Raw genomic sequence first — 25,742 nt, 5'->3', positions numbered from 1 at the left:
TCCTCTCACCGCCAATCGCCCGCCCAATTGCCACAACGACAGCAAATCAACAGCAGCCCTTGCTGCAGCCACCAATTACATGCCAAATAGCCAATAACAATCTACAGCTAGAGGCAGAAACCAATCTCATGTCCCCCTAATGCACTATCCGTGTATAAGACAACTCCCCCCCCCTTTTTTGTCATAATTTTCTAAGAAAAAATATTTGTCTTATACATGGATAAGTACGGTATATCCAACACACTGAAGCATTGTACATGGTTCAGTTTTATTACAAATATACTCTTTAATTATTTCAACTGGTGGGGGGTGGGGAGAGAGGAAGGAATGCTGTATGCATAACCTTGGAAAACCTTTGATTCTGAAATGCTTGGCTCCTGAACGTTAAAAAGCAAGATGACTCTGAATCAGGTCAAAATTTGATAACACTAGCAATTATCCGATCCTGCTTTATCCCCTCCAGAACCAGGCCAGCTAAACCCCATCTGGCCATTTTTGGATTGACAGTCTGCTCATCCACAATAATTATTATAGTAACTTAAGGGATTATTCCAATCACCAGCCACATGTCAGTCTAGAGGTAGGCACCTTGTGCATAGCTCAGCCTAAGCTGAAGGTCTGTTTTCCCCTTCAACTAGCTGCTTCAATGGAATAATAATGTAATTGCCAAAACGGCATGGAAAGAGGATTTTACTATTACCAGCTTTTCTCGCAACCCTGTAGAACCACATATGCCATTATTATGATGATGATTACTTGCAGTGTGCTTCCCAGCACACTAATGGCCCCAGAATAAAACATATTATGAATTTTATAATCCTGCTATCCGAGTTAAATATCAGAAGTCAAGAACATACATATGGAGCTATCGCAGGGTAACTTTGAGCTTTCTTCTCCAGTGTTCCTCGCTTTCATTATTTCACTTTCTGGGCTTCAGGAGTCTCTCTGGGCTCTGCCCCTCTCGAGGCTACAGCCATCAGAGCCAACGGTGTGGTCGAGGAAAAGCAATGCTTACTCTTGATGCACATGGCAACAACGGAAGAAAGAGGTTTATTGATACAGTTTCTCCTTTGGTGAGTAGTGCCACTCCTGAGTCAGACACAAAGTTTCAAACTCTCGGTTCAGGGTTCTGAATAGTGCTGGCCCCTCAGAGCACACTCAACTCAAGAACACTGTTCCTCAGGCTTTTCCTCCATTTGTTGTAGCTTATATTTTATTTCTACAGACACCAGCTTTAGTTTGACCTCTGGCCATCATTGTACCCATTTCTAGGCCCAATACGCTGTAGTCTCTGATATCAGGGGCCTCCATCCCCTTTCCACAATTTCAGTCTTCACATTTTTCTTTCTGAGGTAACTTCTCCCAAAGCTTCATACGTACTGTAATGGTTCTAGGGGTTGCTCGTGCGTAAGTTGTCGCCACTCCTGGCTAGGTTACTTGGGTGAACCCTTTCTGTCTGGACAGCCTCTCACCCGTGGCTGTCTCAATCGCTGGCAGAATCCATCAGTGGGCGTTTCTTGAACTTCTTCCAGCAAAGAAGTTCTTTGACGCCTAGTCTCCTCCTACTCTCCCTGCGCTGAAGTCTTCTGCACAGGGAGGGTGTGGGCAGCGGAGGACCCGTGCTCTCCCCGCTGGTCTCTGGCGAGGAGTCCTGGAGCCCCCTCGCCGATTCCCCCATCTGCCCCCCTTCTCCACTGGTGCTACGCTGATTTCCTTCCCCAGCACATGGGCTGCCTCTCTCCCTACTGGGACCCTCTCCGGCATCCCTCTGGAGCCTTCCCTCCGCCTCTGGCTCCGATGGCAGTTCCCTGACACGTACTTATGTTTGAGTAGACATGTATATGATTGCTGTATTATTCTGAAATATTTTAGACCTTTTTTCTGGTGAAACAGCTGTGCTATTATTATTATTATTATTATTATTATTATTATTATTTGCTATTTATTGTATACTGCCCTTCATCCAAAGATCACAGGGTGGATCACAACATAAAAATACAAAATGAGAGCAGAAATACATAATAAAACAAACCCCTGATAACCCCGCTCCCACAAACACATCTAAAAGGCCATAGAATGTTTAATCTGCCAAAGGCCTGGTTATAGCAAAACATGTTCACCTGGCACCTAAGGATATGTAATGAAGGTGCAATGTGAGCTTCCCTGGGGAAATCATTCCACAAGTAGGAAGTCAATGCAGAACAAGCTTGCTCCTGTATTGCCACCCTCCAGGCCTCTTGTGAAGGAAGCACACTAAGAAAAGCCTTAGAGGATGATCACAGTGTCTGGATCGATTCATATGAAGAGTGGTGGTCCTTGACGTACCGCAGACCTGTGCTGTTTAAGGCTTTATAGGTCAAAATCAGCACTTTGAATTGGGCCCAGAAACTAATTGGCAGCCAGTATAGTTGGACCAGGATTGACATTATATGCTCTAAAGTTAAAGGTAAAGGTACCCCTGACCGTTAGGTCCAGTCACGGATGACTCTGGGGTTGCAGCGCTCATCTCGCTCTATAGGCCGAGGGAGCTGGCGTTTGTCTGCAGACAGCTTCCGGGTCATGTGGCCAGCATGACTAAGCCGCTTCTGGCGAGCCAGAGCAGCACACAGAAACGCCGTTTACCTTCCCACCGGGGCGGTACCTATTTATTTACTTGCACTTTGGACTTCCGGGGTGGCGCCATCGGCAATGGCGGACTCCCTCTGAACCGGAGGGACCAGCTCCGCGCGAAACGGGTCGTTTCCGCTACGGCGAAGCGGGGACCCTTTAAAAAATCACAGGCGGATGAAGCCTGTGACCATGGGACTCGGCGGGCACCTTTAGCGCCCCCCCAACCCGCAAAGGAACCCATAAACGGGCTCCGAAGCGAAGAGAGGGAAGTGGCGCGGTGCTGTGAGTCTACTGCTTTTTCCGTGGAGCGAAGCCGCATAGCCGTTGCCGGAGAGCGCTGCCTTTTTCCTGGGACAATTTGGCATCTAAAGAATCACCCGTGAGTACTTAAAACTCGAACAATTGGACTTTAAATAAGGATTGGCCAGTAGAGAGGAATTGGACTTAAAATTTACTTCAATTTGGTACTGAAACAGGAAGGTCTAAACAGGAAGTCAGCCTTCCGTTTCTTTGTAGTCAGAATAAAGCAAAGACAACATAACTAGAGCATAGAAATTCACTTTTAAAGGATTGGCTTTCATCATTTAAAATTGTGGAACCCCCCTTCGGTAGCAGGAGAGAAGAAGGGGGACCTCTTTTTGGACTGTTTAAACCTGCAGAAGTGAGTTTAAAGTAAAGTAACTTTCCACCGTCCTGATCCTGGAGCGGAGTGTCAGGACTGACGTTTGAAGCTCATTGACCAGAGACAAATGTTTTTGACAGATAGCTAAAAGAAGAGTAACATAGTGACTCCATTGTTTCCTTTCGCATTTCAAAGGAACAAATATTGACTGAATATCTTAAAAAAGAAACTTTGTTGCTATTGTTCTTAAAAGAAAGAATAAACAAGTTTTCCCCCTAGAGGGAGACTGTGAAATTGTAACCAACTTCAGGAGCTTGCAGCTGTTACAGATTACAATCATGGGAAAGGACTTGTGACCTTGCAGGACAATGTTTTCAGAAGCTCTGTTGGGTGCTTTCTGTAAAATAAATGCCCTATTGGATCAGCTAAGCCAGAAGACGGATTTGATGACTAATGCGACCAGAAATTTTGAACAGGCAGTAGGAAACTACATGGAGCCTACCCAGGAACTAAAACAGGAGTGTGCTATGACAGCACAGATGAGAGAAGAGGATACTGCTGAATCCTGGGTGTCAGAAATGGAGGGAGTTGCGGCCCTGCAGGATCATGAGCCTCTGGATTTGATAAATGAATTTGGAAAAAACCAGATTTGGAAAGATAAAGTTCGGTTTGGTTTGGAAATGGGGGGTTGGAATGACCCTCCCATGCCGGGATGTTTGGACTTTCTGAGTCTGGTAATGGGCCGTCAGATGTTTGGAGCTGTGGGGGCTTTTAATTTTGGAGGGAATCTGAAACAGGTGTTTAAATATCACATGGAGTTTAGTCTGGACTATGGAAATGGGGCTGATCTGTTGAAAAGGGTCAAAAATATTACTAAGCTGGAGTTCCTACGAGTGAAAGGAAAATATGAAGAAGAGCCGCGGAAGGGACATGGAAGAGACTTGAGGGCCTCGGATACAGTGGTGCCTCGCAAGACGAAAAGAATCCGTTCCGCGAGTCTCTTCGTCTTGCGGTTTTTTCGTCTTGCGAAGCAAGCCCATTAGCGGATTAGCGGATTTGCGCTATTAGCAGCTTAGCGGGCTTAGCGGATCAGCTGATAAGCGGCTTAGCGATCAGCTGTTAAGCGGCTTAGCGGCTTAGCGGATCAGCTGATAAGTGGCTTAGCGGCTTGGGGAAAAGGGGGGGGAGGAAAAAACCCCCGCAGGAACTCACAAGACATTTTCGTCTTGCGAAGCAAGCCCATAGGAAATTCGTTTTGCGAAGCACCTCCAAAACGGAAAACCCTTTCATCTAGCGGGTTTTCTGTCTTGCGAGGCATTCGTCTTGCGGGGCACCACTGTATAAGGACACCAGGTTAATGTGCTAGATAAATGGGACAAAAAGGACTGACAAAATCCGGAACCAGGAGGAAGGGACGCTGGATGAAGATTGGATTGTCTTGCTTTTCTTTTTTTTATCATTAGGACTGTTTTAAAATAATTGATGAATGTTAGGAAAATGTTGAAATGGAACTACTTGGTTCTAGTAAAAATGTTTACAGAATTAGGTTAATGATATGGTTATGAGAAGTTGGTAAAAATAAGATTTAAGTTTTAAGTTTTAAGGTTTGCTATAAGACAAGATGAAAATAGATTAAGATAATGTAAGGACAAAATATTATGAACTATGGAAAGGATTTGCTGTGATAATTATTAACCAGGATACAAGAAAGGGGAGGAGGAGGAGGTCAAAGAAAGAAGGTAATGAAAGTTAGAAATTTGAGAATGATGGATGCATTTTTTTTTCTATTTTTCTGTTTTGTCTTTTTTCCTGTTTTTTCTTTTTTATAATTTTTAAAAAAATCTTTAATAAATATTATTTTTTGAAAAATATTTACTTGCACTTTGACATGCTTTTGAACTGCTAGGTGGGCAGGAGCAGGGACCTAGCAACGGGAGCTCACCCCATTGTGGGAATTCAAACTGCTGACCTTCTGATCGGCAACCCCTAGGCTCTGTGGTTTAGAGCACAGCGCCACCTGCGTCCCCTATTATATGCTTTAACCAGTGCTATTTTTTCTAGAAAAAGAGCTGCTGGAACTCACCATGAATGCCGCCTTCATTTGCTCAGAATGACAATGGTGCCCACCAGAGATGTGCCAGAACCCATCTGAGAGGTGCTGGAACAATGTTCTGGTGAATTCCACTGAAAAAAAGCCCTGGATTTTGCCCCGATTAGCAACCTAGCCACTGAATTCTGTTTCAGCTGAAATTTCCAAACTGTCTTCAGAGGAAAATGTTAAAGACTGTATTATTGCTAGTATATAGGTTCCTCATTTCTCCCCTCTTTTAAACATGCACATAAGACTTCATAACTGACAAGCTCCAATCTGAGAGGAAGTCCAATTCTGAAGTCAGTAAGAATTACTTCTGAATAGACATGCATAGGCTTACTCTGTTAGAGAAGAGGACTAGCCTAAAGAAGCTCTTCATGGTTTTCACATTCAAAACAATGCCTGCAATTGTTCTACAAGGCTGTTACAGAAAATTGGACTTTGCACTCAAGCTTTGTTTAAGTGAAATGGAGCAATGAAAAACTTCGGTCACAATCTGCATCCCTGTCTCTGCAGAGGATTGTTAGAAGTGAGTTACTGTCTCTTATTTGAGCTAGAATGTCCTATTGGTTGGTTAATCAAAAAATCAAGTTCCTTCTCAAGGCGAAGAATGAAGAAATCAATTTAAACTATTTGCACTAACAGCTACTAAATTAAGAGCTAATTTTGTAAAAATGAATGAGGTGGATTGCTATTCAGATATGCTGAATGTGCCCACTGCATCTATTTTAATTTCTCTTGTTACAACCTAAGGCTTATTTTTTCTTCTTCTTCTTCTTTGACACACCTTGCAAAAAGGCTTGCCTATTTATTTTTATGACATTCTTTGCTCCCAATTGGCTTCATGCCTTAATGCTAAAGGTTGACTGGGTATCTTGACCCCCATCACTTTCACAGGACTGTTCATTTGGTGAATTTTGGTGTGAAATGAATTATTAACTCTTACTTGAGAAGGGTCATTGCCTGATACAAGGTGCCCAAGTGAGTTCATCTGAAAACAAAGCCTAACACCACTACAAGGCTGAAACCCCATGGGAGCAGTGCTACACGAGACTGGGTAAAGCCAAGCTATTGCTTGAAGTAACCCAATGGCTCTTTTTAAAAATTGAGAGAGAAAAAATGAAAACCTGATATTGAGGTAAGAAGACACCCCCCCCCCAAGATTACTTTAATTTTTAACCCCATCTACAAAAATAACAAAAAGTTCAGCTACCCAACCCTACCTAAATAAATGCCAGGAACAGCCAAATTCAATCCATTTAGCCACTTAAATTTTGACGCAAAATTTTCCATGTAAGAAATCCAGGTTGCTAGTGCTGCCCTCTCAACTTTCTTTATTTGCTGTCTGTGATGTTTGTTACATAGTCAAATCTAACTGGCTGCATGACACAACATCCTGTCATCTTTGGTTGGCTAGCATCACTGATATGACTATTTGAGGAAGGAAGCACCAGGCTAATGGGGTAAATGGCACCAAAGCAGAGTTGATCACGGTGTGGATTTGCCAAGCGTGCCTTCCTCTTAGCATGTTTCTCCCTTGCATCCTGAGTTTGAGTGTCTTCAAAGCCCATGACACCTTTGGTAAAGGCTGTTCTCCAACTGGAGCGCTCACAGGCCAGTGTTTCCCAGTTGTCAGTGTTTATACTACATTTTTTTAAGATTTGCCTTGAGATAGTCTTTAAACCTCTTTTATTGACCACCAGCATTACACTTTCCATTTTAAAGTTCGGAATAGAGTAGTTGCTTTGGAAGACGATCATCAGGCATCCACACAACCTGACCAATCCAAAGAAGTTGTTATTGAAGAATCATTGCTTCAACACTGGTGATCTTTGCTTCTTCCAGTACACTGATATTAGTTCGCCTGTCTTCCCAAGTGATGTGTAAAAATTTTCGGAGACACCATTGATGTAATCTTTCAAGGAGTTGGAGATGGTGTTTATAAGTGGTCCATGTTTCACAAGCATATAGTAAGGTTGGTAGAACAATAGCTTTGTAAACAGCTGCAGTACAGAGATATGTATATGCATAGTCTTTCCATTAGCAACTATGGTGGTCAGAGCTACCTATCCTTAGCAGTGGGAAAGGCTATAGTTGGGGGGTGTGGGGCTTGTGACCCTCTGGATGTTGTTCAACTCTGGCTTCTATCATTTTTTTTTTTACCAGGAAAGGGTATTAAAATACAGTAGTCTGTTAAACATTAAAAGCTTCCCTAAAGAGGGCTGCCTTCAGATGTCTTCTGGTAGTTGTTCTTCTCTTTGACATCTGGTGGGAGGGCATTTTACAGGGCGGGTGCCACTACCAAGAAGGCCCTCTGCCTGGTTCCCTGTAACTTGGCTTCTCGCAGTGAGGGAACCGCCAGAAGGCCCTCAGTACTAGACCTCAGTGTCTGGGCAAAACGATGGGGGTGGAGACGCTCCTTCAGGTATACTGGGCTGAGGCCATTTAGGGCTTTAAAGGTCAGCACCAACACTTTGAATTGTGCTCGGAAACGAACTGGGAGCCAATGTAGGTCTTTCAAGACCAGTGTTATGTGGTCTCGGCGGCCACTCCCAGTGACCAGTCTAGCTGCCGCATTCTGGGTTAGTTGTAGTTTCTTGGTCACCTTCAAAGGTAGCCCCACGTAGAGCACACTGCAGTAGTCCAAGTGGGAGATAACTAGAGCATGCACCACTCTGGCGAGATATTCAGTCCCCACAACTGCCTCATAGGGGCAAGATCTACTGGAATGAGTTGCTGGCCTCCTGAACAGACCTTGCTTCCTTGAGTAAAAAGATAATTTTACTGGTGTCATGTGATTTATTTCTAACCTGCTCCTGACATCATGGGAGCTGAAATCTATCAGTATGGCGGAGTGGGGGGGTGCCCCCCATCCCTGCCCTAACTGTATAAATAGACTAACTAAAATATCCCAACTATTTGGTATTATGTGGATGTTTGGGTTTTGCTACTGTACTTAAGTTTGCTTGTATTATCTAGGGCAACCCTCCTTTTCTTTTCTTTCCCGAAAAAACACAACAAGAAGCATTAAAATAAGTCTTTGATAGATATATCCTGAATCACCTTTTGTGTTTCCGGTGGTAAGAGGGCTGAGCATTGTTCAGATAAAAAAGAGATATGCACTAGAGAGCCCAGCTTTGTACTTTCTAAGCTCTATCTCTAATGCAAATAATTCAATCCTGACCCAATTGTTTGTAAATTTTTAACTTTAATCAGAACCAAATGAGATTTCTATCTTAATTTGCTTTTTAAAGTTTCACTGCTGAAATAAAGGGATAGCTTCATTAAAGAAGAAAGAGTGTCAATTCCAATTTTCCTGCTTGTGAATTTTAATGAGCATTAAAGTGAAAAAAAAATACCAAAAACCCAAACACCCTGTATATGCATCTCATAGCACTGTGATTTACTTAGCATAATAGTTTATTGAAATGATTGCTTTTTTCATGGCCTCCATTATAACACAGCAGTTCCAAAATATGTCCTAGCGCTATTGGCAGTAAGAAATTGTTTTCCATAAAGAGACATCACCTTCTACTGTTCTATCCTTCCGTTTCATGTATGTTTCAAAAGACTAAGAAATTCAGAAACCTTTTCACATGCAACTAGCTTTTAAACTATACCAAAAAGCAAAAGTTATACTATTTGCAACCAATAAAAGAGTGCAAGAAAAAGAGAATAGTTTCAAAAGAAGGTGTCGTCTCAGTTTTCAGTAAGATCATAAAAGACAATAATTAAATCATAATAATTTGATCTTAATACTCTTAATACCAGAAAGGGGGAAGCCCATTTCTGGTGTGGTGAGATAGATGTGTAGGTTGACCAACACCCCCAGGCCACCCATCTGCCAATCACCTGGTGCTACCATAACATCAGTTTGCCCACAAGGTTTAAGATGACACTGTGAAGTGATGATCAGCTGGTCAGTTGTACCTGCAAATTCTGCTTCCTTTGCTGGGGTGGTTTGAAATCAAACTGCTCTGGCAAAGGCACAAGACACCACAAGTGCTGACAGTCACCATGTTTTAGTTGCCCTACAGACCTGATCTCATATGTGATGTCCTATGTAGGGCAGATGGGTATGGCTTGGGGGAAAAGGACTTGCAGGTCATATCAAGACCCCTGCTGGGACTCATCATGCCTTTGGGCCAGAGGTTCACCACCATGGTGTTATTACAGTTTTAATGCCAAGGACTGAAAGAACTATAAATCTTGTTATACAATATTACTTTGCTTGAAAAAATCAGATTATAGTAGGCTAGAAACCCATAACTTGCATTGGTTTTGGCATGTTAAAAGCAGGCAGCCTCGCCGGATTGACAACCTCGTACAGAGGTTGACAAAGAAGATATGGGTGTCTGCCAGTGTCGTTTTCAAGATCGCATATCACTGCACAGAAGGGGCTGGCAATACATGTGAAATGTGTTACATGCCCGAAAGTAACAAACTAATTTGGACACCCTATACATGAAACTGAAAGCAAGGAGTTGTGATACCAAACATGTACAGGGAGTTTTTCCTACGTTGAGGAGCTGGTTGTTGTTGTATACTTCACTTTAGTATTTGTTTCATGACCTTGCAAGAGACAGACAGAGAGAAAGAAAGCAACAGTAGATCTCTTTCTATAATTATTGGTTTTTACTTAATAATTATGCATTTTATTTTATTTTTTTGGGAGAATTGGGAGGAGAAATATTGGATGGTTTGTGTATGTGTTGCAATAAACTCTCATTAAAAACTGGTAGAAATTGCTGGGTGGGTCACCACAGACCGATCTGAGTGAAATGTAATTCCAGAACATGTTTGTGTGGACTCACCTTGATTATTGAGAAGTCAAGAGATCGGGAAGTAGGCATGAATGTGCAGATTGACACTTCCATGCCTATAGACCACACAACTAGCACCTGCTTTCCTAATCTTCAGCAAAGGTAAGCAGCCCAATATTCTGGGATACCTCTAACTCAAATGTGATAGTTGTGAGGTAACAGGAAAATTAATCTGAATTAACGCCATTTTGCCTTCAGATGAACAAGCCCTCGGTCTTTGTTCAAATCAGAGAACTTGTTCACATGGGACTGTTTATTCCACGACAGAAATCTCTGTGGCAATGCTAATCCTATCTGCCTCCCTCAGTCGTGTCATAAACAGAACACTGATAACATTTAAACATAGCACAACTAATCACCAGGCCTTTTGAATTACAATCTATAAGATAATCAGAAAGAGGAAAGCTATGAGCAAACATTTCCTTTGTATGCTAAACAGAGGAAACTTGGTAGGTATCGCCATCAATCTCATTAAAAGGGAATTTTAGATACATCTCATATACTTGCATACATTTCCCAAAGTTCCTTCCCAGAGGCATTGATCATTGTTTAACATACAGAACCTTGAAGAAGCTTTGCTTGTCCCATATTTGTATGCCATTTTTCTCCCAGAAATTAGATTATATTCTATTTTTTATGTGAATGCATGCTGTTAATACATTTACCTTTAAAATATCAGGTGGGCAATTAAGTATTTAAAATGTGACTTTAACATTTAAACCTTAAAACCAATTCCTGTCACAAGTATATGAAACCCTTTGTGCCCAATACATATTAAATTGTCCTCAACTAAGTGATATCTATACCCACAGTATGGACCTGATAATGGTAGGGTTACGTTGTTGATGTTGTTGTTGTTTTCATACTTGTTGCCACCTTCTTCTACGTTTTTCATTTCACTCAAATAAGAAATAATTACACACAAGAAATAATTTGGAATTGTAATCCACAGCAGGATTTATTTTCTGACACACCCCAATGTTTTATCATTAGCTCAGTCCTATATCTATATATCTATCTCTATAACCAAAAAGGTTCCTTGGGGTGACTTTTATACCCACAGACCAAAGATGTCAGAAGTTTGCTTTCCTGGATCAGTTTTGTTGTTGGGGGGGGGGGGGAGGAATCAATTTTTTTTAAAATGCCAGCATGTATAATCAAATAGAAAGATAGTACTTTTAAAGGAAGCAACCAAACTATACATGACAAGTTATTGGGGTGGGGACCAACAAAAGCCAAAGAGCTAAATTCCACAACAGGTCACTGTCAATATACAGTCACAAGAAAATATAAAATATCTGAAGAAGTGTGCATGCAACACGAAAGCTCATACCAATAACAAACTTAGTTGGTCTCTAAGGTGCCACTGGAAGGAATTTTTAAATTTTGTTTCAACTACGGCAGACCAACACAGCCTGTACCTGTAACAACCTACCTGTAACAAGAAAAAAATAAAATATTCTTCCATGCCGTTTGTTATACTGACTCTGTCCTGTTGATTTTGGTATTTTTAAGAACTCTAATATAATATTCTTTCCCACCTTTTTGATTTCATGTTATACCTTATGTTTTGCAAGTTTTGTAAATCGCTTAGAGACTCCTTGGGTAGCAAGCAACTAATAAATTTAATAGATAATAACAAAGAAAAACCACAAGAGCTGGGATACCAATAATAAAAAGCCTATCAGTGGCAAAAATCAGTACACTGTTCAATGTCCTATTGTTCTCCTGATTGTTGGCACCATTTTATTTCTTGTTGGTGCCATCTTACTTCTTCAGTGGACTTATAATGTCAGGTTTATTGACTTGCACTTATACCGAGTCAGACCCTTGGTCCAAATAGCTCAGGATTGTCTTTGTTGACTGGCAGAGGCTCTCCAAGACAAGGAATCTCTCATATCCTAGCCCTACCTGAAGACGTTGGGGATTGAAGCTGGGATCTCCTCCTCCATGGCCAGCAACAGCTCTGCTACTGATCCACAGCCCTTCCTAACCTGGTTGGACATGATAACTAATGGGACTGGGTTTATTAATTTTCACGACATGGTGGAATATATAGCATGTGGTGCCATTGACACTTCAGCATTAATGACACTGACACCAATGTTCATGGTGCCATTGCTTTGAGCCCAGAAGCTTTCCACAAATGTGGTTCACAAAGATCAACAATCCCTTCCCGTATCCCCAGTTCTTGTTCCTAAATTAGCAATGCTTGTCTACAGAAGTATAAAAACCCAGAAAATCTATCTATCTATCTATCTATATCATCTATCTATCTATCTATCTATCTATCTATCATCTATCACTCTATCACTCTATCTAAAATTTGTATACTGCCCATTAATGCTTGGTTTTTAAATATTTTATTAATTTAGCATAGTTATTACAAAATCAAAGCAAAATATTACATTTACATAACATATGTACAAAGATCTCGATATTATTAATAAAAAAGAAAAATATAGAAGAAAGAAAAAAGGAAAGAAAGAAGGAATAAATCTTTAAAAAGGAAAAAAATAGAAGAAAAAAGAAGAAGAAGAAAATAGGAAGAGTTTCTTCCAAGTTTATTCTACATCTATTTCAATAGGTAAATCATAATAAAATTTCATTGACTTCCACCACTTACACTGCACTTCCTATAAACATTTTAAACAAAGTTATATCTGTTATTCTGTATTTTTTCTCCCACAGAATCCCACATAGATGATCAATTCAATAAATTCTCTAGATGTCTCACAAGTCTACTTTAAACACAACCAAAACATTGTATTTGATCCTTGTCTGCATAAATAATCAGTTAAACATTTCCATTGTTTCTGTATTATACTATTTGGTTTTTGTCTTATTAAATCAGTTAACTTTGCTAATTCCAAATATTCACATAGTTTGTTCAACCATTCCTCTTTAGTTGGAACATGGTTTCCTTTCCATTAATGCTTGTTACTAAAATCAGCAGTTTGCTTTAGTTCTCATCACCACAAATAGATGGTGTTGTTTAAGGCTGAGTTTTTCGACGGGCTCATTCTTATCAGGCTTTTTCACAGTGCACTGAGATCTTGGAGAAACCTGCCCTATTCCAAGTGCTTTCCTGCCAATCCTCTACTGACCCAAGCCTTCTCTGCCTTCTACTATTTCCCCCTTTCCCCTAAGTCCTCAAACTTATTCTTTCAACAGCAGTGATTCAGAGCAAGAGGAAGAGGACTGTTCCACAATCATTAGGCATTAAAGTCTTCAAAAGAAGTAGGTTCCCAACAATTCTGTTATGACCCAGAGATTGGATTCCTCTTCTTCGGGGGATGAGACTGAGGATGCATGCAAGGCCAGCCCCAGAAGCAAATCTGCAAGGTGAGACCATGACAGCAGAACTGCCCTGGCCCAATGATGTCACAATGTCATCCTGTAACTCAGAGGACTCCATCACAGAAGCCCTAGTACAGTAAGAGTCAAACACTGCTGGAACAACCTTTAGTTGAAGAGGCAACTTTCCGTAGAAGCAGGGCTTACAATTGAGAGAGCTGTGCTCTCTTATAGCATAGTCGGAGCTTCGCACAAGGCTTTACCTTGGACAAGGTCAGTGCTGACATCACGACAAGTTCCCGTCACAAAGATTTCTGTGAAATTGTTGCTTGCCAAGGCTTCCAGGGACATATTTATTAGATCAGTCAATGCATAACACAACACATTATTGTTTCTGAAAGAAGGATAGGGGACATTGCCAAACCTGCACAATTCTGAAACTTAGTGACATCGCATTTGGGTGATACCAAATTAAGCCAATCAAAAAAGATTACATAATGGTTTTGAAACTTTCAAGTTCTCCAGAACTCTTCATCAGACTAGATGGTAAGATTGGGGTGGGGGGAAGGTTTAGCTGATACTGAAGCTATGCATGGAGGTTTTTAGCCACAGTCTTAAGATGGAATATGGGAGGAAGTAATGGGGAACATTCAAAATAGGTTCTATTCAGTTTTCCCCCTGCGTTTTTGTTGGGTATAATTGGAGAAGAAATTCTCAAAAAAGACATAAATATATTTATGTACACTACCACAGCTGCGAGGACACTTTTAGCCCAGAAATGGAAGCAGCAGGAACTTCCAACATTGGAAGAATGGCAGACTGAAATGATTGAATATGCAGAACTGGCAAAGCTGACGGGGAAGATCTGAAACCAGTGTAACGAGCTGTTCAAAAAGAACTGGAATAAATTTATACAATATGAGAGAACATTGTAAACATTTGAAAACATTTACAAGTTTGAGTTAAAATATTTTGTAATGTTAATTTTTGGAGCTGGTTTACAATTATCAAGGTAAATTTCATAAGCATAGGAAGAAGGTAAATAAGTTGATATAGAAACGCTATGATGAAAGTGAATATTTTTGAAATATATTGAATATTTTTGCCAGGGAGTGGAGGGGGGGGGGAGAGTTGAGGCTCAGGATGAGCAAAGTCTTAGGTGAATTGTGACTATGGTAAAAAATGTAAACATAATAAAAATCATTAAAAAAAAGAGTTTTCTCCCTGCTTTGTACAAGACCTGAAGCAAGAAAGATAAAACTTTTTGGTGGAATTCAATTAAGTCCTACACAAAATAGATTGATTGAAATTAATAAACTTAAGTTAGTCATGACCATTAACTTCAAAAGATTTACTCTGAATCAGAATTATTTGAATACTCTCTCTGTTTATTTCTCCTCAAATTATACACTGTTTTTATTCAGTTTCATAAGTAAAGTGTTATTAGGATTCTCTCTCTGGGCTTCATCTGCATTATTTAAGTTGACTTTGCTAACAGCAAGAAACCTCCAAGGAGCTTTAACGACCATAAAAAGAGTTTGAGGAGAGTTCTGTGCCCTATAACAGATTAAATTCATGTCAAGCATTATTGCTCTATGGGGGGAAAAAAACTTTTTGGTCACTGAATGTGCTGTATGTCAGTATTTCTCCTGTACAACACACTCCATTATATTTCCTTCTTTCTTTTTTTCCAGAGGAGACTGTGCAAGCAGCTCAGCAAATGGACTGTAAAATATATATACATTTTTCCTTCCCCTGGACTGGTTTTAATGTTTTGTTTGTCAAAATTCTGCAGGAGAAAGAGGGGGGCAAAAAAAGGAAAGGAAGCCTGGGGGTGGGGGGTGGGGAGAGGAACATCCAAAGGACATGGATGGATAAGAAAAGAAAATTGCATTTCTGAGCAAATACACATCATGAGGAAATCAAAAGAGAGAGAGGAAAGCAAAGCTGAATAATGGCAAGTGGGGGAGGGAGAAGCAATACTGAAAGGGGTCGTTTCAGAGTAACTGGGAGATCTTGCAGATAAGAGACTCATCTGCAGACCAGAAAAGTCCTGAGTTCAAGTATTGCCAGACTGCACAATTTCACTCTCGCAACATCAAATGCAGACTATCAGCCGTGCATTGTGGCCTGCCAAGTATTATTCAGTAGAAGCCTCTGCCCCACCCTTTCCCCCCCAACTCTTTGTCAACACAAAAACCAAGCAGTTTACTGAACCCTTGGTGCCTGTGATGAGCATGTGAGTCACAAGTTTTTCAGACCTCCACTGGGTGGTCTCAAGAAAGACACTGTCTCTCATCCTGAGTCCCCTACCGCTGGCAATATGAGAGTAATAATACTGATCTTCCTCCTGTGGTTGGTGTGGGATAAACAGCCTCATATAGTCAACATGCTAAAGTCTAATTAATACATGAAGGGCTTGATACCATAGAACAAGCCAAGATTACCAGATTTTCTTCAATGAAGCTGGGGACAGTTTTCAACTTCCTACTAAATAGATAGATTTAGTCAGGGAACTGATTTGTAAATCCAGGGACTGTCCCTGGGAAATGGGGACATCTGTTAACCTTAGAGTAAGCTGTCCTGCTATGTTTAGCTATGTCCACTTCCCCTCACTTTGCGAGGAACAAAGGTAACCAGGCCTATTATGCACTCTCCAGTCTACCTGAAAAGTTCAACATGTGATGATGATGATGATGATGATGATGATGATGATGATGATAAGAATAAGAATAAGAATAAATTATTCCCCAGCCACTTTGGGCGGCTTCCAACAAAATATTAAAATACAGTAATGCATCAAATATTAAAAGCTTCCCTAAACAGGCTGCCTTCAGATGTCTTCTAAAAGTCTGGTAGTTGTTGTTCTCTTTGACATCTGGTGGGAGGGCATTCCACAGGGTGGGTGCCACTACCAAGAAGGCCCTCTGCCTGGTTCGCTGTAACTTGGCTTCTCACAGTGAGGGAACCGCCAGAAGGCCCTCAGCGCTGGACCTCAGTGTCCAGGTAGAACGATGGGGGTGGAGACGCTCCTTCATGTGAAGAGGTCTGAGCTGGTTGTGCCAAGCTCAGACAGCATGGCTCTCATAATTTAGGAAATTTCACCACTTTGGAATGAAGCCAAGTTTTACTGCCTTTGCAAGTTTCCTGACTGATATGTGGGAAGGCACATGAACCTGACCTTTGAAGAGTAAACTATTTTTTAACTTATGAAACTTGTAGTGTTTTCATGTGCTGGAGGATGTGAGAATTTTTGGAACTCACATATTTTAATGATCTAACCGCCTATATTTCCACACTTTACTTTGCTGCATATTTTGTGATTTTAAATCCCTGATGAGGTTCTCTTACCAAAGAGTATTTGCCTCAAACTTGGATCTGGGCAGCCAGGAATTCTCTTTATATACTCGCCCCTCACCCCCCCCCCCAAACCAACAGTTGAGATCAGCAGGGCTTTTTTCAGCCAGAACTCACCAGAACTCAGTTCCAGCACCTCTGAGGTGCGTGGCATTGCTATTAAAAGACAACAAGGGAGGTATTCATAGTGAGTTCTGGTACCTCCTTTTTTCTTTTTCTTCAAGGATACTTGAAGCATTTGTTATTGCCTCAGAGCTATGGTATGGCTCATGAGACACTAGCAAAAACAACAATTTCAACTTTTGACAGATATAGCAGCCACACTGCAACCAGGTATGTATTCATTGGCAGTGTGAACAGGACTTAGATGAATAGCAACTCTTATTCTAAGTGTGCCTCCATGTAAGAGGGAATCTAAGGCTAAGAGAAGCTACATGTGTACACCAGTGAGCAGGGAATGCCCATTCAAACTGCCATCAAATTTGTGCCTGGTGCAGAAGCAGGACTGGCCATGGCAACCCCTGTTGACCTGCTTTTTGAGCATTCGTTTTGGTTTATCCGTGCAAAGTTTGCAAGGATGTTGTACAATTTCGGCTGCTTATTCATCCTGATTTCATTACGGGGTGCTTCTACGATTTCGTATCAGGCAGTTGGTACTCCACATTTCCCAGGGCATTTCCCCCATCATTTACATTATCGCAAAAAGTGTGATTTCGGGGAGAAAGAGGGTTTGCTGTACTGCACTCTACCCACAAAACAGCAACAATCTGACAGTGACTTCTCCCTACGCCAGCATTCCAAATTAGATTTTTTTTAAAAAATATAACCTGCCCTTATAAGATAGGTAATGTTGTTAGGTCACAAAGATATGCAACCCATCCCCATGACATCTTGCTATCCATACCAAATTATTTTGCCACAGAAACTCCTTGATAAACTTCAGCTGAATAGCACCCTCCAAATTTACCTGAACTTTTGCTTTACAGAGAATCCCAGGTGTCTTCTATTCGAAGTGTGCCAGCACTGAAAGTGACAAAGAACAAGCCATGCAGTCTGTGTCCCAGACCCCTAATCCCATGACCTGCTGTTTCAGCACAGCAGCACAAAGGATCAGGCAATTAAAAAGACCTTGAATTGAACCTTTGGCTCTCCTCCTTTAAAACAGAAGGATAATGACAATCCTTGAACAGATTTTAATGCTGGATATATTTTTTTTGTTAAAATTCAAATCGGGGTGTGTGTGTGTGTATCCTTGCAGCAAGATTATTAATATTCACTGGAGACTTGCATAAATACTTTGCATACTGCTGGCAGGGTTTCCTGTGCCCAAGAAATGTTTTATTTTTGCTCAGCATTGCCTGAAGGTTGAAAACCACTGCTTAAGGCAAAAGGCATGATGGATGTTTGCCTATTAGCTCAGCCTGTGTTGATATGTGCAGAAGGCAGACCGTGCCATTCTTGAGCTATAAAAGGAAAAGAAAGAGGATAAACTCAGAAACTTTATTGTGAGCTAAATATTTGAATGACAGTGCTTCAACATTGACTTAAAAAGAAAAAAAGAAGCCCACCAGTGCTGGCAAACCACCCACAACATTCTGAATTGTATCATTAGATACTATTGTCAACTGGAAGTGCTTTGGAATAGGCGACATTTTGTGACAAACACTCCACCCCTTTCCAGTAGAAGTTTGGAGAATAGGTCTTGCCTATTTCAACCTAAGGTCTCAACTGAGTGCAACAGTGTGGCTGTCCTGCAAGGCCAGGAAACAAAAGTCAACAAAGGGCAGAGTTCTCCAAACATTCTGGGGGAAAATGGTAGCCACAGGAGGGGGAATCATTTTTTGCAGCAGACAGAATTTCTCCCATGGTGTATTTGGAGCATAGAATCATCTTAAAAAGGCAAAGGTAAAGGTACCCCTGACCGTTAGGTCCGGTCACGGATGACTCTGAGGTTGTGGCGCTAATCTCACTCTATAGACCGAGGGAGCCAGTGTTTGTCCACAGACAGTTTCCGGGTCATGTGTCCAGCATGACTAAGCCGCTTCTGGTGAACCAGAGCAGTGCACGGAAATACCGTTTACCTTCCTGCCAGAGTGGTACCTATTTACTTGCACCTTGATGTGCTTTTGAACTGCTAGGTTGGCAGGAGCTGGGACTGAGCAATGGAAGCTCACCCCATTGTGGGGATTTGAACCACCAACCTTCTCATCGGCAAGCCCTAGGCTCAGTGGTTTAGACCACAGCGCCACCCGTGTCTCTAGAAGCATCTTAGAATCATATAAATTTAGAGTTAGAAGGAACCCTAAGGGTCATCTATTCCAACCCCCTGCAATGCAGGTATCTCAACTAAAGCATCCATGGCAGATGGCCATCCAACCTCTGCTGTAAAACTTCGAGTGAAAGAGAGTCCACAACCTCCTGGAGGAGTCCGTTCCACTGCTGAACAGCTGTTACTGTCAGAAAGTTCTTCCTGATGTTTAGTCAGATTCTCCTTTCTTGTAACTTGAAGCTATTGGTTCAGATCCTAGCTTCCAGAGCAGAAGAGAACAAGCTTGCTCCATCTTCCATGTGACAACCCTTTAGATATTTGAAGACGGCTATCATATCTCCTCTCACTCTCCTCTTTTCCCGGTTAAACATACGCAGCTCTTTCAGCTGTTCCTCCTAAGGCTTGGTTTCCAGACCCTTGACCATCTTGGTTTCCCTTCTCTGCACATGTTCCAGCTTGTCAACATCCTTCCTAAATTGTAGTGCCCAGAATCGGACACAGTATTTCAGGTGTGGTCTGACCAAGGCAGAATTGAATGTATTATTACTTCCATTGACACTATGCTTCGGTTGATTCAGCCTAGAAGAACTTTAGCTTATTTTTGCTGCTGCAAATGTTAAGTTTATGGTGCACTAAGACCCCTAGTGGGACACGGGTGGCGCTGTGGGTAAAAGCCTCAGCGCCTAGGACTTACCGATCGAAAGGTTGGCGGTTCGAATCCCCGCGGCGGGGTGCGCTCCCGTCGCTCGGTCCCAGCGCCTGCCAACCTAGCAGTTCGAAAGCACCCCCGGGTGCAAGTAGATAAATACGGACCACTTACTAGTGGGAAGGTAAACAGCATTCTGTGTGCTGCGCTGGCTCGCCAGATGCAGCTTGTCACGCTGGCCACGTGACCCGGAAGTGTCTGCGGACAGCGCTGGCTCCCGGCCTATAGAGTGAGATGAGCGCACAACCCTAGAGTCTGTCAAGACTGGCCCGAATGGGCAGGGGTATCTTTACCTTTACCTTTAAGACCCCTAGTGCACTAAAGGTCCGTATAGTTAAAGCTATGGTTTTCCCAGTAGTGATGTATTGAAGTGAGAGCTGGACCATAAAGAAGGCTGATCGCCAAAGAATTGATGTTTTTGAATTATGATGCTGGAGGAGACTCTTGAGAGTCCCATGGACTGCAAGAAGATCAAACCTATCCATTCTTAGTGAAATCAACTCTGAGTGCTCACCAGAAGGACAGATCCTGAAGCTGAGGCTCCAATACTTTGGCCATCTCATGAGAAGAGAAAGACTCCCTGGAAAAGACCATGATGTTGAGAAAGATGGCGGGCACAAGGAGAAGGGACGACAGAGGATGAGATGGTTGGATAGTGTTCTTACCAGCATGAGTTTGACCAAACTGCGGGAGGCAGTGGAAGACAGAAGTGCCTGGTGTGCTCTGGTCCATGGGGTCACGAAGAGTTGGACACAACTAAACAACTAAACAACAACAAGCAACAATGGCCTAGCTGTTGGTAAGGTAGAGCAGTGGTTCTGCCCAACTCAGGAAGCCACTTTTGTTCACAGCATAGAAATGTAGTTGACAGATGAGGTAAGAGAAAAAACTGGGTGAATTCTGCAGGGAGGAGGCTGGATGTTTAAAGCAGTTTGTACAACTCATACAGCTAAAAAGAACAATTTGACATTAAACTCAAATTGAGTGACATACAACTAAAAGTAGAGTGACATACAACTACAAAGAAGAGTTTGGTCTCAAACCTATGCAGAGAAAAGAAAAGATTGAATAATGAAAGATCTATTTAAAGCTGGGGGGTGTTGTTGTCTGTCCTTCCAGTGAGCATTCAGGGCTGATTTCCTTTAGAATGGATAGGTTTGATCTTCTTGCAGTCCATGGAACTCTCCATGGACTGCAACTCCATGGAACTCTCAAGAGTCTCCTCCAGCACCATAATTCAAAAGCATCAATTCTTCGGCGATCAGCCTTCTTTATGGTCCAGCTGTCACTTCCATACATCACTACTGGGAAAACCATAGCTTTTACTATATGGACCTTTGTTGGCAAGGTGATGTCTCTACTTTGCTTACTAGGAGCAATAGGTGCAAAGAGGTGGGGAGGCTGGCACAGTGCAAATTCACTGGCAGAGCCAATCCAGTGCTCCTGCTGGTCCATTTACACCACGCTGGTCTCCCTGCTTTCCAGAGCTGGTCTACCTATTAGCCTCACTGAGGCAGTCACCTCAGGCAGCAGGCTGGGAACAGTGGCAGGGCAGCAGGGCAGCAGACCCAGAAAGGAGGGTAGGGGTAGATGTTCAGGAAGTGGTGGTAGGATGTGTGTATGCTTTTTTTTGTTTTGTGTCAGGTGCAAAACGTCTTGTGCCAGCCCTAGCCCCATCCTGGCTCCTTCCCCTCACTATAGGCAATAGCAATCCATCTACCAGGAGACAAGTGTGGTGAGTGCACCCCAGCTGGTGATGTGCTTCTTGTTGTGACCCCACTTCTTGTCCCAGTCCTAGATACCAGTCCCATCAGTAAAGACTTGTGACTGTTTTTGAGGTTCCCAGGAGTGTCACAGTCAGCTCAGTAGAGGCATCATAGGTAGGATTTATGTATCAGACATGAAATTTAATAAAAATTTTCTTCAGTCTTTCATACACTCAAGTGTGAACATGTGAGATGACTCCTTCTGGTGTTAGTCTCTGCCTCCAGGAGATCTTTTTTCAGTTCCTAACTCCCTACTGAAGACATATATTTAAACACAAAGCATAAATTTCCCACTCTCTTTTTGATCCTCCAGCTGAAGCTCTGTAATGACCGCCGCCCTGCCCCAGCTGCTCTGACACACACAAGAAATTGGCTGTCATATGAAATATCTGAAAGCTAGGGATGGCATTCAAACTTGGTAAAAAATAATAGTGTTATGAGTTGGGGTGGGGAGGAAGTTGGCTGTAAGCAGTGCTTTTTTTCTTTAAAAATGTTTAGGGGTACTCTCATTTGCTACTCACATTGAAATATTGCCCTTCAACGAGGCCAAACTTAGATTCATAAAATGTTTAGGTGTATGTGCCCCCCTGCGTCCCCCCTGAAAAAAGAACTGACTGTAAGCAAGACCCTTATAACGCCTGGATCCAACAGATGTTAAAATGTAAGTCAACCTAGCTTCCTGTATTGAGGGTCGTTCATTAAAGATTTCCCCTGACCCACTTCCAGTTATCGTAGGAGGATAAAATTGCACATCTCTCCATAGGTAATGTCGTAATTTGTAGCTCTGAACTCCTAGCAGTTTCTCTGTTGTGGGTGCTAACGTGGAGTAACCTCTGATAATCGAACCAGTTGAATGCAAAGCGGTTATCAGGTTTCTGTACTCGAAAGGGCCCACACCATGGGACGTTTGATGAGATGAAAGGGACTTATGGGGAGGATGCCCCATAGTATAACGTAGTCAAGCACTGGCATTGTCAGTTCAAGTGTGGTTGGACTTCAGTGGAATAGCTCCCATTCCTGGGTGACCACAATCCGCCATTGATGAAGACACCATCCGGCAATTGGAGGCCACCATTTTGGAGGATCGCCACATAACCATTCACCAACTAGCTGCAGATGTCAAGATCAGTGTGGGCTCTGTAGAAAAACACCATCCATGACCATTTGCACATGGGAAAGGTGTCCGCACAGTGGGTTCCCTGTCCGCTGATGCCTTTCCAGAAGCAGGAACAAGTCACATGTTCATGGGCTCTTTTGGCCATGTGTCACGAAAACCATGATGACGTCTTCACCAGACTAATTACTCAGGACGAAACATGGGTCCATCATTATTACTCAGAAACCAAATCCCAGTCCAAACAATGGAAGCACTTTGCCTCACTACCTCCAAAGTAGGAACGTGTTCAGCCATCAGTGGGCAAGGTAAAGCCCATGGTCTTTTGGGACTAGGGCAGAGTAGTGATGATGGATTTCCTGGCAAGGGGTACCACAATAACCGGGACATACTACACTTCACTGCTGCAGAAATTGCGGAAGGCCATCAAAATCGAGAGGTGTGGTATGCTGACCAAAGGTGTCTGCCTCCTGCAGGATAACACTCCCATTCACAATTCTCATGTTGCTCAGACAGGAGCACAGTCCTGTGGCTATGAAATCCTTCCTCACCCCCCTTATCCTCCCAACCTCACACCATTGGACTTCCACCTCTTTCCAACCATGAAGTTATTTTTGAAGGGCAAGCTTTTAACAGACGATGAAATACAGATTTCTGAGGTCATGTTGTGGCTTCTGACGCAACCTGCCAACTTTTACAGATGAGGTCTCCACAGCTGCATAAATTGATGGGAGAAGTGTGTGATTCTTGCTGGTAGCTATGTAGAGAAAGACTAATAACTGTGTCCAGTTTTGTTTGTCTCAGTCCGCGAGAAGTACATCAGGGGAAATCTTTAATGAATGCCCCTCGTACACCTAAAAAGCAAAGGAAGGTGTAATGGTCCTTCCTTTCAGAAAAAAAGAATCCAAAATCTATAGTTCAGCATTCTCATTATTATGACAGACAAAAATGTCACATAATAGTATGTTTTTGAGCTCTACAAGACTCCTTCTCAGGCTGGATATTTTGCAAACGAGAAGTTCAGGGAGGAAAAGAGGAGGTTCTGCCTGGCAAGCATTGCTACAGAGGAAATAACTTTTCCACCTGCCTTGCCTTCCCCTCCGCCTCGCTTAGGATCTTATAAGGCAAAGAAGCTGCTTACGTATTATTGTCTTCTCTTAACATATTTACAGGGTTCAGGTAGGTAGCCATGTTGGTCTGACACAATCGAAATAAATAAATACAATTTAAAAATTGTCCAGTAGCACCTTAGAGACCAACTATGTTTGTTCTGGGTATAAGCTTTTGTGTGCATGCACACGAAAGCTTATACCCAGAACAAACTTAGTTGGTCTCTAAGGTGCTACTGGACAATTTTTTAAAATTAATTTATTTATTTTTACAGGGGACGTTCTTTGCCTTTTAGGCAAACAGGTATGTGTTTGGCTTTCAATACTACTTCAATGTTTTGATATATTTTTTTTGTATTATTTTGTATTTGCATTATTGTATTTGTATCTGTTTATTCTCGAGACTCTTTTTGGCTGAAAGGCAACATATAAACGAATGATAACATAAGAAGATGTAACTTACTAAGCCCCATTCTTAAAGCCCAATATAGCAAACTACATGTGGCAGAAAACATTTCTTCTTCTGCTTGCTTATTTTGATGTTCATTTAATTAATGCTGAAATATGTAAGAAACTTTTTATTGTGTAAACAGAAATTTGTATATATATATATATTTAAAGAAATGACTCTGAGCTAATTGACAAGTGATATGTCTAATTATTTTTATGTGTTGCTTCCTCGGGTAGTTTTCCTTATCTATGGTGGGGTTTAAACTTTTATCTCCTACATTTGTATAGCCACCCCTATTTATTCATCTAAGAGCGTAAAAGTCTTTTTTTATTAGTAGCATTTTACAAATTTTAGCCTAATGGATTCCTGGAAGAAAGGTCATTTTATGCTTGCAAGATGACCTTTAATTTCATACCATAAAGATTTCATTCTGCTTGTTACATTTAGTTTATCTTCTTGGGGGGGGGTAGCTAAAAAATGTCAGCATTCTGCGAGCAAATCCAACTCATAACTAAACCTCCTGGGATTAGAGGAAACGGAATGATAAATGATATCCTAAAACTACAAATTACTACTCAAACCCCCAAAGGCAAGATTTTTATTTTAATATGAAGGCTTTAAAGCCTCCCCCCCTCCTCTGAAGTCAGACTGATTAAAATTTAAAGTGACGTATAAGTTGGAGTAGTCAGCTTACTGTGGTTTCCTTTGAGTACAAAGCAAAATAATGTTACCTACTTACAGTGCTACTATTCTTTATATATATATGTATATAAAGAAAACAGTGGGGGGGAATGGCTAGGGGCTTGACCCTGAATTCAGAAACCCAGCATCCACTACCAAGCTTGCTAGATGACATACAAGTCTATATTTTAGTCTTAGATTCGGTGTATACATTAAAGAGAATATGCCTTGATAGCTCAGTTGTGTGGGAATGTTCAGGGATGCAGGAGAGGATTTATTGTTTGATTATATCCTTTCCAACTTGTGTTAACAAGTTCTACAATTTAGCAGAGTAACATTCCCCTTTTTTAAACTTGCACAGCGGATGCGTTTGCTCAGCCTTGCTAAAGCCTCTAAAATACGCTTCTTTGGTAATTCCCCATTTAGTCCCTCATAAAAAGATAGAAATGACATAGTCTTCTATAAAAGTATAAAAAAGAGTTTACTCACTCACATTCTGCTCACAAATGGATTCCAGAAGGCAGACTTAAGTTACAAAAGTAATACAGTGGTACCTCGGGTTAAATACTTAATTCGTTCTGGAAGTCCGTACTTAACCTGAAACTGTTCTTAACCTGAAGCACCACTTTAGCTAATGGGGCCTCCCGCTGCCACCGCGCCGCCGGAGCACGATTTCTGTTCTCATCCTGAAGCAAAGTTCTTAACCTGAAGCACTATTTCTGGGTTAGCGGAGTCCATAACCTGAAGCGTATGTAACCCGAGGTACCACTCTATACACCTGGAAACTATCCCATAAGGAGATAGTCCCTTCATCCTTTCTTGGCTGGAAGCCAAGAGAGCATCTT

The 25,742-nt window shown here is 41.8% G+C and overlaps 1 long non-coding RNA gene across 2 annotated transcripts; it reads left to right on the top strand.

The window, feature by feature from the left end:
- Nucleotides 1-13,572: 13,572 nt before the first annotated feature.
- On the top strand, nt 13,573-14,371 carry LOC310770575. Of its 2 annotated transcripts, none has more exons than XR_014552286.1 (2): nt 13,573-13,717; nt 14,198-14,371. It is a non-coding gene; the product is annotated as an uncharacterized lncRNA (long non-coding RNA). The 2 variants fall into 2 exon arrangements; XR_014552287.1 differs by having other exon boundaries at nt 13,573-13,990.
- The last annotated feature ends 11,371 nt before the right edge of the window (nt 14,372-25,742 follow it).

Source organism: Podarcis filfolensis (assembly GCF_964270895.1).
Source record: "Podarcis filfolensis genome assembly, chromosome: 9".
NCBI lineage: Eukaryota > Metazoa > Chordata > Lepidosauria > Squamata > Lacertidae > Podarcis > Podarcis filfolensis.
The sequence above is the reverse complement of the archived record's forward strand: the minus strand, read 5'-3'. Positions and strand labels throughout refer to the sequence as shown.